General features: G+C 50.0%; 1 pseudogene; it reads right to left on the bottom strand.

Annotated features, from left to right (window-relative positions):
* Positions 1–16,437, bottom strand: part of LOC141264654 (cingulin-like) — a 28,705-nt pseudogene extending 12,268 nt beyond the window's left edge.
* Positions 16,438–16,807: the final 370 nt, after the last annotated feature.

Below are 16,807 nucleotides of genomic sequence, written 5' to 3' on the forward strand. Positions count from 1 at the left end.
TGTCCTGGCTACCACAATATTAACCCAGTGTGAAGGCATCAGTGAGATGGACCATCCCTGGCCACATTCACTTGTCCACGTGTTTGTGGTTAGGCTGTCCTTCCCACTAAATGCACTGGGGAGGGCACAGGTAATGTTTTGGCATGCATGCTTGTGTATAAGGTGCACGGGGACAAATAGGGGGGGCTGGGGACCGTTTATGGACACCCGGCCGCCCCCTGGCAGCTGGGGACCAAGCGTGGACACCTGGCCGCCGGGCGACTGGGGTCTAAGTATGGATACCAGGCCGCCGACGCAGCCATGACATGGTGGCCAGATTCCGCCTCCACATGCCTAAAAGGCCCAATTTCAAGTGCAAGCAAGCAGTATGGTATTGCAGCCTGGGGGTGGGTGGCAGGGTGCATACTTGCGCTTGCATTGCAAGGAAAGGGGGAGGTACAATTGAACACTGCCCTGGGACAAGGACTTGAACGGGGATAGTTGCAACTCTGCAACAACAGGTGAGGGCGGGAGGCATCTTCGCATGTGTCATGAACAGCGGGTTGGCGTGCACACAGTACAGCGGAATCGGCTGTCCATCCCACTAAATGCACTGGGGAAGGCACAGGTAATGTTTTGGTATGCGCGCTTGTGTATAAGGCACACCGGTACAAATATGGGTGGCTGGGGAACGAGTATCGACACCCGGCCTTCCCCTGGCGGCTGGGGACCGAATGTGGACACCCGGCCACCAGGCGGCTGGGGACTGAGTATGGATACCAGGCCGCCGACGCAGCAATGACATGGTGGCCGGCGTCTGGCTCCACAAGTATAAAAGGCCTCATTTCAAGTGCAAGCAAGCTAGTAGTATGGTATTGCAGCCTGGGGGTGGGTGGCAGGATGCACACTTACGCTTGCATTCTAAGAAAACAAAGCAGATGCAAACTTCTATCATCATCATCATGCTCCTCACCTTGGCACTCTCAACTCCCCTGATGGAGAAGTCAGGGCCCACCGGAGGAGTCTCTGGTTGTCTGGTGGGCTTGTCCAATGCTGCCCTAAAGCAGGCCAGGCTAAGAAAAGTGTGGGGAAGGTTCCCGGGACAAATAGTGGCGACTGGGGACTGAGTATGGAGACCTCGCCGCCAACGCAGCAATCAGGTAGTGGCCAGCTTCGGCCTCTTCCAAACTAAAAGGCCCCATTTCAAGTGCAAGCTAGCAGTATAGTATTGCAGCCTGCGGGTGGGTGGGTGGTTGGCTGCATATTTACGCTTGCATTGCAAGGAATGGGGGAGGTACAACTGAACACTGCCCTAGGACAAGGACTTGCACAGGCATAGTTGCAAACCTGCATCTTCTGATGCGGCAAGGATCACTTCTGTTGGGCACACTTTTGGGCAGTGACCTGGGAGTCAGAGATGCTTCCAGGGGTCTTCCCCATGCTGTTCCCATGTCTTTTCAGCACTGTATGCATGTGTCACACAGCACATGGCCAGATAAGGTTGTAAAATGTTAAAATTACATTCCCCGGTGAATGCATTTGTCACGGTTGAAAGCAATACAAAAGTGCAAAAACGCATAAAAAATGCTACTTGTGAACATAGCCCAAGGTGTGGAGGAGTATTATTGTTCTTGGTTATTTATTTTACCTTATACACAAGTCTTTACCCTGGAAAGGATGTTTTTTAACATATTTCACGGGAAAACCGTTTCAGTTTAGTTTTTGAACGTTTTATTGTGAGCCCGTAAAAGTGGCTTAATACCTCTGACCACGTTGTTGACAGCAGTTACCTGGGGGTTATAAATGCTTCCTGGGGCGATGCCCATGCTGTCCCCATGTCATTTGAGCACTGTCACTATCGTTTTGGGCACTTTTTAGGCTTTCTACTGACTGCCGGGTGTGCCACCGCAAAAATGCTCAGGTCTCCCATAGACTAACATTGGGTTAATTGCTCAGGTCGAGCACCCGAGTATCACGGTGAGCTTGGCCCGAGCTTCAAGCACCCGAGCATTTTAGTGCTCACTCAACACTATCAGCCACCAGTTGAGCAAATTCTCTGACTTAAAAAGATGAGAGAGGCCAGTAATTGACATCATGGGTAGACATCAACTATGAGAGACAAAATGAGAAAACAAATACTGAAAATCACATTGTCTGATTTGGAAAGAAATTTTTTTCAAATTTTGGTGGAAAATAAGTATTTGGCCAATTACAAACAAGCAAGATTTCTGTCTCTCAAAGACCTGTAACTTCTTCATTAAGAGGCTCCTCTGTCCTCCACTCATTACCTGTACTACTGGTACCTGTTTGAACTTGTTATCAGTATAAAAGACACCTGCCCGCAACCTCAAACAGTTACACTCCAAACTCCATTATGGTGAAGACCAAAGAGCTGTCGAAAGACACCAGAAACAAAATTGTAGCCCTGCACCAGGCTGGGAAGATTGAATCTGCAATAAGCAAGCAGCTTGGTGTGAAGAAATCAACTGTGGGAGCAATAATTAGAAAATGGAAGACATATAAGACCACTGATAATCTCCCTCGATCTGGGGCTCCACACAAGATCTCACCCCGTGAGGCAAAATGATCTCAAGAATGGTGAGCAACAATCCCAGAACCACATGGGGGGACCTTGTGATTGACCTGCAGAGAACTGGGACCAACGTTACAAAGGCTACCATCAGTAAGAGACTACGCCGCCAGAGACTTAGATCCTGCAGTGCCAGATGTGTCCCCCTGCTTAAGCCATTACATGTCGGGGCCCATCTGAAGTTTGCTAGAGAGCATTTGGATGATCCAGATGAGTATTGGGAGAATGTCATATGGTCAGATGAAACCACAGTAGAACTCTTTGGTAGAAACACAACTCGTCATGTTTGGAAGAGAAAGAATGCTGAGTTGCATCCAAAGAACACCATACCTACTGTGAAGCATGGGGGTAGCAACATCATGCTTTGGGGCTGTTTCTGTGCCAAGGGACCAGGATGACTGATCCATGTACAAGAAAGAATGAATGGGGCCATGTATCGTGAGATTTTGAGTGCAAACCTCCTGCCATCAGCAAGGGCATTGAAGCTGAAACATGGCTGGGTCTTTCAGCATGAAAATGATCCCAAGCACACCACCAAGGCAACGAAGGAGTGGCTTCGTAAGTAGCATTTCAAGGTCCTGGAGTGGCCTAGCCAGTCTCCAGATTTAAATTCTATATAAAACCTTTGAAAGGAGTTGAAAGTCAGTGTTGCCCAGCGACAGCCCCAAAACATCACTGCTCTAGAGGAGATATGCATGGAGGAATGGGCCAACATACCAGCAACAGTGTGTGCAAACCTTGTGAAGACTTACAGAAAACGTTTGACCTCTGTCATTGCCAACAAAGGATATATAACAAAGTATTGAGATGAACTTTTGTGATTGACAAAATACTTGTTTTCCACCAAAATTTGAAAAAAATTTCTTTCCAAATCAGACAATGTGATTTCAGGATTTGTTTTCTCATTTTGTCTCTCATAGTTGAGGTCTAGCTATGATGTCAATTAGAGGCCTCTCTCATCTTTTTAAGTGGGAGAACTTGCACAATTGGTAGCTGACTAAATGCTTTTTTCCCCACTGTAACTTCATTACTTTTCCGCTGATGGAGCTGTGTGGTGGCTTGTTTTTTGCAGGACAAGATGTCGTTTTCAGCGGTACCATTTTTATTTATATGCGTCTTTTTGATTACGTTTTAATCCACTGTTTGTTCGAAGGTATGATGATAAAGCATCGTTTTTTGCCTCGTTTTTTATTCTATTTTTTTACAGTGTTCACTAGTAGGACAGTTTTATAGGTCGGGTCATTACAGACACGGCGATGCTAAATATGTGTACTTTTTTTTGTTTACGTAATTTGTTTTTCATAAAATAATTTATTTATGGGTACTATATATTTTAGGACAGAGGGGTTTTCTTCACTCTGCCTTCTCACTAAATGCTGCAATTGCAGCATTTAGGGGGTAAAGTGTTGAGAGCGGTGCTGGCACTGCTCATGGCACTCAGTGCTGGGTGTCAGCTGTCAGAATCAGCTGACACCCAGCGGCGATTGCATGTGCACAATGTCTTTGTGCGCAAAATCTCCTGGACATATATCCAAGATCAGTAAGTACCTACTGACCTGGATGTATGGATACGTCCAAGGTTGTGAAGGGGTTAAACGATGCTATTATGCTCAAAAGTCACTAAGCGTACAGCGTTACTAGATTTGGGCAGGATAGTCACACTCCTTTCTCCCCTTTTATAAGGCACTTTTCAAAATGTATTGGCAAATTAAATTAGTATGGTTACGTGTTTCATTCTACATAAATAGAGCTGACAGGTTTAAACATTACAGTCACATCTTGTTAACACACACCCATATAAGTCATTATTCGAACAGTATTGCAAAGCTTAAGCAGTGCGGTCACGTCCCCTTCCGTGCCTCTTACACGGTACTATACCAACATTGCAACTTAGCTTCAACTGTGCGGTCTTGCCCCTTGCATGTCCCTCATAAGCCACCAATTGAACAGTGCTGTCAAGTCTTAGTTATGTGTTGCCTGTTTCTATAGTAATGATGCGCCCCTTCTGATCTTGAGATCACTCCTACTAATGGCCCCACCTCCCAACTACTTCTTTTATATGAAGTCCTAGTGTGCATGTACTACCGCAACTCCTGGGCATCTCCTCATGTAGTACAGCATGGCAGGGTGCCTGCACATGCGCAGACATACTTGCACGCATTGCTATGGTGTTTGTTCCTGGCTTGCGTCCTGTGGCCTGGAAAACAGGAAGTGGACATTTCATCTACCTAAGAGCCAGCGTGCGATGCGCCACACACAGGACTCAAATGTTAGTTACCACTGTGAGTATAAGCCTGTTATCACTTTCATTGGCTACCAGATAGTATTTTAACGCTTAGCTCCCCACCCAATACACATACCCCCTGAAGAAGCAGAGTGAAATGCACGTTGGAGCTCTGGATGTCACTGGGTAAGTTGATTTAATCCTCTCTGGGTGTATATGGACCCTCTGATGTTTGTGCCCACAATATACCTACTTATAGCACATATGGACCAATTGTCAGAATATTAGATCACTATGGATCCTGTGACTGATCAAATGATAAGTCTCTTATTGTAATCTCGGTCTCTCATTTATGATAAATTTCATGGGGATGCATATTTTAGGATTTCTGTTTTGAATTTTCCTAGGGATAATTATTACCTGTAGTAGAGATAATTTATTCCTATACCTGGACATACAGTGGATTGCAAAAATATTCACTCCCTTTGCAATTTTTGTGTTTTGCTACCTAGCAAGTAGTGTTGAGCCACCCCCGTAGTGTTCGGGTTCTGTTCGTCGAACACTGGGATGTTCGTGGAACTGTTCGTCGAACACCGTCAAACACCGTTAAAACCAATGGCAGGCAAATAAAAACACATAGAAAACACCTTCAAAGGTGTCCAAAAGCTGACAAACTGCTCAGAAGACACTCTCTTTAAAAAAGCCGGCCGGCAATTCAGCAGCGGTGCCCGACAATTTAGAACAGAAAGAATAGAGCATCACACATCGAATAGATAGATAGAAACATGTAACTCACATATATAAGAAGCACAGTGACAGTGTTGGTTACAGTACTTGTCATATAGTGTTAAAGGATTTATTAAAAAAAATAATAGTGTTTTCATGCACCATCTCTTTAAAAAAGCAGGCCGGCAATTCAGCATCGGTACCCGACAATTTAGAATAGAAAGAATAGAGCATCACGCATAGATTACATAGCTACAAACATGTCAGTCACATATATAATAAATACAGTGATAGTGTTGGTTACTGTACTTGTCATTTAGTGTTAAAATAAAGGATTTATTAAAAAAAAAATTGGCGTGGGGTTCCCCGTAATTTTAGTCTCTAGCGGAGGTTAAGCAGATGGCTGGGGCAGATGTTTGAAGCCTGGGAAGGGGGTAATACCCATGGAGCTTCCCAGTCTACCAATATCAGCCCCCAGCTGAATACTTAGCCTTTACTAGCTATTAAAATGGGGGACCCCCCCAAAAAATGACGTGGGGTCCCACCTATTTTAATAGCTAGCAAAGGCAAGGCAGACAGATGGGGGCTGATATTAATAGCCCAGGAAGGGTGCCATGAATATTGGCCCCCTCCCAGGCTAGAAACACCAGCCATCAGCCGCCCCAGAAATGGCGCATCCATAGGATACACCAATTCTGGCACTTAGCCTCGCTCTTCCCACTGCCCTGTAGCGGTGGCAGTGGGGTAATAGGGCTGGGGTTGATGTCAGCTTATAATGCCAGCTGACATCAAACCCAGGTTAGCAATGGAGAGGCGTCTATAAGACACCCCCATTACTAACCCCATAGTCAAAGTAAAAAAAAACACAAACACCCAGAATAAAGTCCTTTAATTAAAATAAACACACAATTCTTTAATGTTCTAAATTAAACCATACTTACCATCACGCCCATTCCAGCTGAAGCCAACGATCTCCTGCAATAAAAATAAAATAATAAACCAACATCATCCTTACCTTTCCATGGTTCCCAGGACGGCTCCAGCTCTGCTACATTCACATGACAGGCTGGATCGCAGCCGAAAGCTGCCATCCAGCTTGCCATGCCGCAGACACTGAGAAGCGCAGGCATGCTTGCGCTCCTCAGTGTCTGGCTGTGACGGCATCCAGATGAGTCAAGTTCATGTCCAATGAACTCGGCTCACCTCATTCACGTCACTGACAGCGTGGGAGAATTCTCCTGCGCATGCACTGAGCGTGAGAGAATTCTCCTGCGCTCACAGCAAGCGCAAGCACAGGAGAATTTTCCCACGGTGTCAGTGACGTGCATGAGGTGAGCTGAGTTCATCGGACATGAACTCGGCTCATCTGGATGCCGTCACAGCGAGACACTGAGGAGCGCAAGCATGCCTGCGCTTCTCAGTGTCTGCGGCATGGCAAGCTGGATGGCAGCTTTCGGCTGCGATCCAGTCTGTCATATGAATGTGGCAGAGCTGGAGCCGTCCTGGGTACAATGGAAAGGTAAGGATGATGTTGGTTTATTATTTTACTTTTATTGCAGAAGACATTGGCTTCCGCTGGAATGGGCGTGATGGTAAGCATGGTTTAATTTAGAACATTAAAAAATTGTGTTTATTTCAATTAAAGGACTTTATTCTGGGTGTTGTGTTTTTTTTAAATACGTTACTAGAAATTCATGGCGGTCATGTCTAATATTGGCGTGACCCCATGAATTTCGGGCTTAGGGCCAGCTGATAATACCAAGCTGGCCCTAACCCCTTTATTACCCAGTGAGCCACCGCACCAGGGCCCTGGATGAGTTGGGTACAGCGCCAGAAGATGGCGCTTCTATGACCGCGCCATTTTCTGGGGTGGCTGCGGACTGCAATTTGCAGCGGGGGGGGGGGCAGAAAGCTTGGGCCTCCCTGCGCTGCGGATTCCAGCCCCCAGCTGCCTAGTTGTACCTGGCTGGACAGAAAAATAGGGCGAAGCCCCACGTATTTTTTTTTTTTTAATTATTTCATGAAATTCATGAAATAATTTTTTAAAAAAAGGGCTTCCCTATATTGTTGTGTCCGGACAGGTACAAATAGGCATCTGGGGGAAGGGGGCAGCCCGTTCCTGCCTGCTGTACCTGGCTGGACACAAATATAGTGCGAAGCCCCACGTCAATTTTTTTTAAATGATTTCATGAAATTTTGTGGTTCTGAGCTACCAAATGATATATTCTGCAACTTTGTTAAAATAGATTCATTACCCAGTGCATTTCCTTGAGGTACTCTTGCTTTTTTATGTATGCATGTCATTGCACTGGCTTTCTACCCCTACGACCAAGGTCTGTGGGGTTTGTGTTTATTATAATTGAATTGGGTGCTTCCCTTATTATACAGTTGTGTGAAAAAGTGTTTGCCCTTTCCTGATTTCTTAATCATTTGCATGTTTGTAACACTTAAATGTTTCAGATCACAAAACAAATTTAAATATTAGACAAAGACAACATAAATAAGCACAAAATGCATTTTTTACATGAAGGTCTTTATTATTAAGGGAAAAAGAAATGCAACCTACAGGGCCCTGTGTGAAAAAGTGATTGCCCCCTGTGAGGTAGCGATATTGATCATGTTGAGGGGCACTCACTTCACCGGGTCAATTAAAGCACACAAGCAATGTTTTCCAGTAAACTAAAGTCCAGCAGTTTATTACTCATCATAAACTGCTTATAACATAGTCCATCTCAGTGGCTCGCAGGAATGTTACACACGTAATATCCTAGAGCCTTTCAGTGGTAGCTGTGCCCACTTAGCTTCAGATACAGTCTTCAGCAAGGTGACAACACTAATGTCCATATCAAGCACCGTCTTTTACCTTTGCCGGGTCTAGCTGCTTCTATCAGCTCTGTTCTGCCAAAGCTGTGGTTTAAGGCTCACCAGACGTGGTCTCCAGGCCTCGTGCCTCCCAGAGCTAATGGTGTCCCAGACACAGGGATCAGGTCTCTTGCCTTCCTGTGTTTCAAAACCACCCGGATATACACCTCCTCTGTGTGCACAAGACCTGTGATGATGTCACAGTCATGTGATCAGTCACCTGAAGGGGAGGTATGTGGTTAGCCAGAACACACCCCCCCAGACATTTTGGCAATGCAGTAAGCCGCTGCATTACATATCCTCCCCCTCTTGTTCAAGCCCATGGTATTGAACACATAATATACACAATCACATTATAACCCACGGTTCACACAAAGTCCATGTACTTGACGTTTGCGCTGCTCAGCCCATGGAAAATTAGTCATCAACTTTAGCCCATTCCTTAGGGACCTACCATCTGTCATTGTCACTAACTTCATCAAGTCACATTTCCGAGTCATAACCTGGGTCGCTTGTATGGGCCTCTCAGACCTGAGTTACTGGAGGACTCACTACCTCTAAACCCACGTCCACTATCCTCAGGATATCTTGAAAGGTCTCTAACTTCTGCTGTAACCGTTCTATTATTTGGAGGGCCCTTTCTCTGTCTGGTCTCACAATTTATAGATGGCTGCCATCTTCTGCTGCTCATGCGACGCTGTCTTTCCATTCGCAGTCTGGTGAGAATCAACTGTTCTACCTCTTGCAGGTAGGTCACTCGGTACTCCATCAGCATTCGTACATATGCAAGATTTTCTTCCGTTCCTACAGCGGAGAATGACACCATGCTGTCTTCATCCGGTATCCAGTCCTGATGATCACGTGGACTGCTTACTTTCATCACACCAGACTTCTTTACCTTCATTTGCATGGCTTGGCCATTTCTCCCAATGAGCTTTCTTACCAGAGCATGAGGCACCCAGATGACTTCTTCCCCGCAGACTTTGAGCTTTTCTCATAAGCTCCAGTTGTCTAATGGCTTGTTCCGTCTTCAACCGGACAATCCGCTTCGTGCGAACACATCGCCAGTGCATGTCACTTAGGACAGCCACCCTCTTCATTGTGACTTTGGTTGTGGACAGGACCACCAGCTGTTTAGCTTTTGAGGTCAAGTACACCTTACAGGCTCCCACGGCCTTCTTAAACTCTTCATGCACTTGACGCGCCCCCTGGGCCATGTTGTGAAGCGTTGCGCATGCGGGGAATACCCGGAGCCGGATCTGATAGGGGTAGTAGTCCTCGTGGCGGTGACCCGGTCCGTGCCCAGGGTGTCAAACTAAGTGGCGGTGCTTGGCATAAGATGTTATATTGTTCGACTACGCCACCCGTGGATTGCGGCTATGAAGCCGCCACTGCAGGGCAGACCGCTGAGGCCGGTGGTACGGTGGTGCAGCGTGGATGGTATAACCCCCAACGGGAGGGGTATAGCCTCAGGGCAGCTCGTGAGGCAGGGAGGAATGATGATGGTAGTGGTGGTGTGACAAGGAATCACTGAGACGTGCGGTTGCAGTTTTCACAGCTTTACTCACGGTTCTTTATCAGGTCACTTGTGCGCAGTAAGGACCACCCGAGCCGTGCTGCGCCCACCAGGTGAGGGACTCGGCTAACTCCCAGGCAATTCTGGAGCGTGGTCCAGGGCTCCCCTCTCTTCCTTCCTACTGGCCGTCCCCACCAGGGACCCACCTTTGTCCGGCTCCCTCGGGCCTTTTGGTGGCGAAACCTTTCCCGGCTCCCCTGACCCTATACGTGGTATGCCTTCCTGGTGGATATGGTGAGGGGTCGCGCCAAGGCTTGACCACGACCTCCGGTTCCTGGCTGAGGATAATTGGCCTCCACCAGTTTGGGATCCGGTACCCTGTTCTGCCAACCCTTCACCCGTTAACTCGTGGGATCTCAGGGTTCCCTCTCTTCTTGCGTCTCTGGGCCTTTCCTGGTGTTCCTGCTTCTTTCTGTTCCTTCTCTCTCCTCCTCAGGCCTCCTCTCCAGGCCTGGCTCTGGAGCTGGGCCCAGACTGAGCCACAGCTCCCTGTCAGCCCTCTCTGGCTGAGCTCCTCTCCTCTTCTCCTCCAGACTGCACACTGTTCTATCATGGTGCCCACCTTATATACCTCCTTCTGACACCCGAGCCCAGGTGACCAGCACCCAATGGGCTCCTGCCTATGCCCAGAGTCCCTCCCCTGTCTGCTCCTACACCACTGGGATGTTCCTCCCCCCTCCCCACTCCAGCCAGGGACAGAAGCTGTCGTAACCTGCACATCTATCTGGTGGGAGTACCGTTGGTCTGTCCCCCGGAAATGGGGTGAGTGTAGTGCATGCAGCTAACTGAGCTATGTTAGACACTCCATCCTTACCTGGGAGTGGAATACCACACCTCTGGATCGAGGTGCAATAGCCCTGTAGCAGCCGAGTCCTCGGGGTGCTACATTCCCCCCTGGTAAATCACAGCACGTCCTCGGGCTGGAATAGAGCAAAACAATATAAAACATACAAATTTTTAAAGTGCACTCATATATAAGATATTAACTACGAACTCATCCCTTTATGGGAGGTACTTTTTTTTTTTTTTTTTTTTTTTTTTAAACGTTACAGGTATAAAACATTTTCCTATGACATTATAATATATCTGGCTAATGCCACCGGAACTCTTTTATAAAACATTATGCAAGATTTTGGCATTACTGTTTTAGCAGCATAATAAACTTTCTATTATAAGACATTTTCACATACAACGTTTTCAGAACATATTCTTGATTTCTGGCCACGGTGCAACTTGTGACCAGGTAAAGTGCAACAGTCACCAATTCCGTAGTAGAAAAACAGTTCCTTATAAAACCAGTAGGGGGCACTTTAAGAAGCGCAACTATTTACAGGGTGTTGACCGCTCTCAGTCCTCGGCCAGTGGGGATAAGGGAGTGGCTGCTCACAGTCCTCAGCCTGATTAGGGATTAGGGCACACAGGTAACAGTCCCTTTATATAACTCCACACTAGTCCCAACGGGGACCACACTCCAATTAGCAGCATGACAGGTACCCTTACGGGTAACTATATACAGTTTCAGTTACCGTTCATTAGTAACAATGTCCTCCTGCTCCTTCCTGAGGGTAGTCTTCAGACCCGTCCGGGTCCTCTTGGTCTTCCTCATACTGCATCTCCTCCTCAGTCAGCCGGTGTACGTGAAGGGCGTACGGTCCTTTAGCACACTGATGCCGGGTGAAGGCGACCACATCACCCGGGTAGAGGTCGCGTCCGTGGTGTCCCTCCGGCAGGTGGCTCTCGACATCCCTGCGGGTGACAAAGACGTCGCCGGGAGTTCGGTGATCCCGGATAAAGCCCCAGCCGTTCTCCAGTTGAAACTTTATTACGGTCCCGGTGGTGCGGGGGCCGTGGGCCGTGCGGGGGTTTCGTTGGGCCCGGCGTTTCTGCTCCGCGCTTTGGGCCTGCAGCTGTTCCTCGCGGATTCGCCTCTCTCGCCGTTCTCTCCCAAAGACCTCTAGCTGTTGACGGCAGCACTCCTCACGCCGGGCTGCGGCCGCCCGGGTCTCCTTGGTGAACCCCATGAGGTCCTCACCGGTCAGATCTCATGCGAATTGGGCGTCCTCCAACGGGAGCGGGACAATTTTGGCGGGCGCCGGTGCCGGGATCAGAGGCTCACACAGGGGCCGTTCCCTCCGGAGTCGGGGGTTGATGTACTCCGGTGGCCACACGAAGGGCAGCCCGTCCGGGCTAGTATGCTGCGCGAAGAGATCTTCGCCGAGGGGCAGCACTGTGGAGGTCGAGGGCGCTGTGGGGGCAGCGGTGCCCGGAGGTACCCGGCCTTGCGTCCAGGCCGGAGGCATCCTCTTTGGGTCCAGGTATGGCACCTTTGGGGAGGAGGGCGCTGTGGGGGCAGCGGCGCCCGGATGCACCAGGCCTTGCGACCAGGCCGGTGGTACAGTGGAGGTAGAGGGCGCTGTGGAGACCGCGGCGCCCGGGGGTACTTGGCCTTGCGACCAGGCCGGTGGCACTTCCTGTTTTGCCGCGCTCAGGGTCGAGGGGCGTGGCGTAACAGAGGGCGCGACCGCGGCTCCTGCCGCTTGAGGCCTAGTTGGGATCAGCGGCGGTGCGGCAACGGGCGCGGTGAGTATGGCTTCGGGCTCTGCGACGGGGAGCTGGGGCAGGCTTACGGCTACTGGGCACGGGGTGATGACGTCCCCATTACCTGCTTCCATCCCTGCGGCTCCCTCCGCGGCGTCGTCTCCGGCCTTTGTCCCTCCTGCACCATCCTCAGGGGCAGACATGCCCCACGTTGCGGGTGGCGTCCTCTGCTGGCGGGTTCCAGCCTGCTGGGCCATCTCCCTTCTCCATTCGGCCAGTGCTTCCTGCTGCACTCGGGCCATCTTCCGGGCCAAGGCCTCCAGCGTGGTCTGTGCACGCTTCCGATCTCTGGGGAGTTGTGCCAGGATCTCCACCAGGCCTTCTGGGGTGGCGGCCTGCAACAGGCTCCGAACCACGGGGTCTGTGCTGCTCGACTCTTCCTCCATCCCCGGGTGCGATCTGTCCAGACTCCTCCAGGCCGCACCCATCTTCTCAGCTTTGTTCCCTATCCGCCCCAATTGGGAGTGGTCCCGGGGCATCTTAGTGACAGTCAGTTTCAGGGGCAGACCCCCCACTCTGATGGACATCTCCATTATTGTAGTCTCGGCTGGTGGGGGCAGTCTCTTCCTTTGGCGCCACTCTGGGGCCATGCCCACGATGGGAGGTGGTCTCTTGCCACCCTCTGGCACGCCCATAATGGCGTCCGCTCTGCCAGGGCGGGAAACCGTCTCAGATGGCGGGAATCGTCTCCTGATGGCGGGAAACTCCGCTGATGGCGGGTAAAAGCTGCAAATGGCGGGCAAACGGCGGGAAACGACTCCGGACGGCGTCCGATGGCGGGAATCCTCCGGAATTGGTGGGAGACTTCTTTTTGAGGTACATGTTAACTTTTCTTCAGGCACGCAGTACCCGGTGGTTGCGGGCACGAGATCCTGCCGACTACGCCAAAGTTGACGCGCCCCCTGGGCCATGTTGTGAAGCGTTGCGCATGCGGGGAATACCCGGAGCCGGATCTGATAGGGGTAGTAGTCCTCATGGCGGTGACCCGGTCCGTGCCCAGGGTGTCAAACTAAGTGGCGGTGCTTGGCATAAGATGTTATATTGTTCGACTACGCCACCCGTGGATTGCGGCTATGAAGCCGCCGCTGCAGGGCAGACCGCTGAGGCCAGTGGTACGGTGGTGCAGCGTGGATGGTATAACCCCCAACGGGAGGGGTATAGCCTCAGGGCAGCTGGTGAGGCAGGGAGAAATGATGATGATAGTGGTGGTGTGACAAGGAATCACTGAGACGTGCGGTTGCAGTTTTCACAGCTTTACTCACGGTTCTTTATCAGGGCACTTGTGCGCAGTAAGGACCACCCGAGCCGTGCTGCGCCCACCAGGTGAGGGACTCGGCTAACTCCCAGGCAATTCCGGAGCGTGGTCCAGGGCTCCCCTCTCTTCCTTCCTACTGGCCGTCCCCACCAGGGACCCACCTTTGTCCGGCTCCCTCGGGCCTTTTGGTGGCGAAACCTTTCCCGGCTCCCCTGACCCTATACGTGGTATGCCTTCCTGGTGGATATGGTGAGGGGTCGCGCCAAGGCTTGACCACGACCTCCGGTTCCTGGCTGAGGATAATTGGCCTCCACCGTTTGGGATCCGGTACCCTGTTCTGCCAACCCTTCACCCGTTAACTCGTGGGATCTCAGGGTTCCCTCTCTTCTTGCGTCTTTGGGCCTTTCCTGGTGTTCCTGCTTCTTTCTGTTCCTTCTCTCTCCGCCTCAGGCCTCCTCTCCAGGCCTGGCTCTGGAGCTGGGCCCAGACTGAGCCACAGCTCCCTGTCAGCCCTCTCTGGCTGAGCTCCTCTCCTCTTCTCCTCCAGACTGCACACTGTTCTATCATGGTGCCCACCTTATATACCTCCTTCTGACACCCGAGCCCAGGTGACCAGCACCCAATGGGCTCCTGCCTATGCCCAGAGTCCCTCCCCTGTCTGCTCCTACACCACTGGGATGTTCCTCCCCCCTCCCCACTCCAGCCAGGGACAGAAGCTGTCGTACCTGCACATCTATCTGGTGGGAGTACCGTTGGTCTGTCCCCCGGAAATGGGGTGAGTGTAGTGCATGCAGCTAACTGAGCTATGTTCCACACTCCATCCTTACCCGGGAGTGGAATACCACACCTCTGGATCGAGGTGCAATACCCCTGTAGCAGCCGAGTCCTCGGGGTGCTACACACTGACTCTCTGGTGCATTCTTTCTCAAATCTTCGGGTACATCCATGAGGCACTGGTACCGAGAAGTTTCTGTCTGACCAGTGGTCTCCAAACGATCATCTGGCTCAGTTTTCAGGGACAACTGACTTTCAGATTCTTCACCCTGTATGCTTCCCCTGAGCTGACTCAGAGCTATGAACTCAAGAATTCTCCTCTTGACAACTTCCATCCCATACTGATCTTCTTTTAACACTTCCTCAGCTCTCCTCAGGTCCACCTTCTCATGGTATAAAGGATTAAGTGAATCTTGTTTGCCCTTTTCCTTCTCCAAGGCGGCCTCGTTCACTGATTGGTACTTTTTCAGGCGACCTTTGAGCTCGAAAACTTCTTTCTCTAGCTCAGCTACTCACCTCTCAGCAGCCCATCTCTGAAGCTTTTCCAGCTTCAACTGCTCCTTTATCAGCAGAATTCTCTCAGCCCTCTCTGTCTCCAATGCGCCCACTCGGCTCTCCACAGCCAGTCTCTCAAGCTTCTCTTGCTTCAAATGGGATTGTAGCGTCTCCTTGAGCTCCTTGATCTCGGCTCTTAAATCCACCAAATCATCCAAGCTCGCATTATTCGAGGAGGTATTTGCTTCATACCTCCCTTCTCCAGTGGCAAACTCCTGACCCTGGTCTGTGGCTTCTTCGATAGACTCCTCCATCTTTTTCCGCTCAGCTTCCATCCTGTCGATTCTATCCTTAAGGCACGTCTCTGCCCTCTGGAGATCATCACAGAACGTCTTCAGCTCCTTCACCTGAGCTTCCAGTCCTAGGATCTTTCTGCGGAGATCATCATTCTCATCACGGGTGTCCTGCAGAGTGGTCTCAATCACTTGGCGCATGTGTTCTGCATCAGCCTTATCATCCTCTAGTTTTTTCTTAACCTTGATCAGATCCTCATAATCTCTCTTAGTTTGTTGCAGTTCCCTATTGAATTTTTCACGCATCTTTTCTGCCTTATGGTCGTGACCAGACACTTCATCTTTTAATGCCCTTTTCAGGGCAGATAGCTCCATGTCTCGCTGGTACAGAGAGTCCTCCAGATGCTCCTTCTCCTGCATTAGAGGCTTTACTTGGTCCTGGAATTGCTGCAGCTCCCTCATGTGTTCATCATACTCCTTCTTGGATTCACACAGCTCCCTGTTGAACTGTTTGCGCAGTTGTTCTAGGTCTTGATCACGTCCAGAAACTTCATCCTTTAGCGCACCTTTTAAGGCAGATAGCTCCCTATCCCTCTGGTGAAGACCCTCATCCAGCCTTTGTTTCTACTGCATCAGCTGCTTCACCTGCTCCTGAAATCTCTGCACTTCCTTTTTTGTGACCTCTGCTTCCTCCGCATCCACAGACCCTTTCTTCATTTGGTTCAGCTCTGACTGCACCAAGGAGAAACGATTTTTCATCTCATTCAGCTCATCTTCAGACTCCTCTTTCTCAAGCTTCAACTGCAAAACCTCCTCCTTGGTTTTGCGGAGGTCCTCTTTATTTTTCTGGAACATTTCCTTCCATTGGTTGATTTCCTCGCTGCTTTCCTCCAGTTCTCGCTGCAAGTTCCTCATAACCTGGTTTATTTTCTGCTGTTCAGACTCCAGGCTCAGCTGGTCCTGGCACACGTTCTTCATGTTTTTCCTCAGTTGCTGCACGTCACTCTGATACTGCTGCCTGACACGCTCCAGCTCTTGGTCATGATTGGCCACCTCCTCTTCCATCCTGATCTCCTCTGCTTCTAAAGGCGGATCCACACTGGGAATAAAGGCACACAGCATTGCAACAGGAGCAACTTTTTTGTGGCCCTTGCGCCTTCGACGACGAGAGTGGGACTTTCTCACCTTGTTTAACTCCTCCTGACTGAGCTTTCTTTCTACTTTCATAGTGTCACCGTCAGCTGTGGGGTCTGTGTCACTCCCCATGGTGTTGAGGACCAACAAGTCACCTCCCACTTTGATTTCAACCCCTTCTACTGGAGCTACCCAGATATCAATGGTCGAATTGTCATTTTTAGGCGATACCAACGCACGACCAGTCACCAATTCTGGTTTTGCATGCTCCACCCCCTTTTGAGACTCTGCCCCTTTTGGA

The sequence above is a fragment of the Phyllobates terribilis genome, unplaced genomic scaffold, assembly GCF_046119375.1.
Source record: "Phyllobates terribilis strain yellow unplaced genomic scaffold, ASM4611937v1 Scaffold_4__5_contigs__length_816908805, whole genome shotgun sequence".
NCBI classification, from domain to species: Eukaryota; Metazoa; Chordata; class Amphibia; order Anura; family Dendrobatidae; genus Phyllobates; species Phyllobates terribilis.